The 1,897-nt window shown below is 37.4% G+C and overlaps 1 protein-coding gene across 7 annotated transcripts in view; it reads left to right on the forward strand.

Moving 5' to 3' along the window:
* Positions 1–1,897, forward strand: part of VPS13D (vacuolar protein sorting 13 homolog D) — a 303,606-nt gene that overhangs the window by 114,373 nt on the left and 187,336 nt on the right. The gene's annotated exons all lie outside the window — the stretch shown is intronic.

The raw sequence follows: 1,897 nt of genomic DNA on the forward strand, positions 1-1,897 counted from the left end.
AAAAAAAAAAAAAAGAACTTAGGTTACTTGGGAAACTTAAATGGCCATGATGAACTTTCTCCTCATAATGCTCGGTCACTAGAGTTTATTAAATGTCCTGGAAGTGAGTTTAGATTAACTTTGCTTAAGCTGTTCATGGACTAATTCTTAAAAGGTATGATTTTGACCATATCTTTATAGTAGAATAAATTGCCTTTGTTGTTTCCCATTATCATTTTGACCTAACTCTGAAAATGACTTGCTTAAGGGTTGCCAGGTTAATGGTGTGTTATCTAAAAGTATCTTTGATATGATATGTACTGATATGTATATGTACTTTGATATGATAGGTACATTTCAGTGATATGACACTGAAATGTACATTTCTGGATTCAATGTCGTAAATAAGAACTGCTCTATTCTTGTATTTCTGCCATCTAAAAGGAAAGCAAATATAATCATACAATCAAGTAGTGTATACCTTCACTGTGAAAACTCACATTCATTGTTTGATTTATTGATCTCTGTGATCTGATTTTGGAATTACTATGCTTCATCTTTGAGCAATAACATATACTATTGCAAATTGTGAACTTTCTTTGGTGTGTATGTTGGATTGAGGCTTTTAGAATATCCACTTCCTTATGCATGTCAGAGTAGGATGGAAAGAATGTATTGTGAAATGAGACCATAAGTTTGTTGACCCCCCCAAATTTAAAACCACTGTTTTATATGATCAGATTTCATCTACTAATTTGCCTGGTTATTAATATCACCTAGAAAATAGTAAATTGACCCTATGATCTCTCTTAACTGTAATGTTTTGACTCCTACATTGTTTCTCACAACATCTCTTACTCTAGAAGATTAGAGAAAGTTTGTGGTAGTCTTTTGAAAAGCTACAGTAAACAAGAACTTACCTAAAGGGTTCTTATCGGTATTTCTGATGAGCACAGTATATGTTTCTTTAAGAATATCTTCTGTCTGTGCACATTGACTCATGCTTGTAATCCCAGGTCTTTGGGAAGCTAAGATGGGAGGCTCACTTGAGGCCAGAAGTTCCAGACCAGCCTGGGCAACATTGTGAGACCTTGTCTCTACAAAAATAAACAATTAGCTGGACTTAGTGGCGTGCATCTGTAGTCTCACCTACTCAGGAGGCTGAGGTGGAAGGATCACTTGAGCACAGGAGTTCAAGGTTACAGCGAGCTATGATTGTGCCAGTGTACTCCAGCCTTGGAGACAGAGCAAGACCTTGTCTCTAAAAACACCAGCCAAACAAAAAATCTTCCAAAAGGCATTCTTGTCAGTGGTAAAATTTGTTTTGTTTTTTCACCTTCAATTCCTTATTCCGAATACTGTTCTGAAACCCAGAAACGTTGCTATGACCTCTTAGTGTTTAAATAAATATTACTTCTGTAGCCGGGTGTTGTAATTGAAAACCAGAAACCAATAATTCTTCTTCCAGAAAGTATAACATCTTAATTAGTATAAAAGATCTTCATCTAGGTGTGGTGCACTGTAATTATTTTTGTTAACCTGCTATCCCTGTTGTAATTCTCTCACAGAAGTAAAACTACTTGTAGAGAATTGTCTGCTGAATTTCAGCCTCTGGAGTGCAGTGGCATGATCTCGGCTCACTGCAACCTCCATCTCCCAGGTTCAAGCGATTGTCCTGCCTCAGCCTACTGAGTAGCCGGGATTGCAGGCTCATGCCACCACGCCCACATAATTTTTGTATTTTTAGTAGAGATGGGATTTTGCTGTGTGGGCCAGGCTGGTCTCAAACTCCTGGACTCAAGCGATCTGCCTGCCTCAGCCTCCCAAAGTGCTGAGATTACAGGCATGAGCCATTGCGCCCAGCCTCCATATAAATTTTAGATTCAGCTTTTTTTTTTTTTTTTTTTTTTTTTTTTTT

Source organism: Rhinopithecus bieti, unplaced genomic scaffold (genome assembly GCF_001698545.2).
Source record: "Rhinopithecus bieti isolate Rb0 unplaced genomic scaffold, ASM169854v2 scaffold_16234, whole genome shotgun sequence".
NCBI lineage: Eukaryota > Metazoa > Chordata > Mammalia > Primates > Cercopithecidae > Rhinopithecus > Rhinopithecus bieti.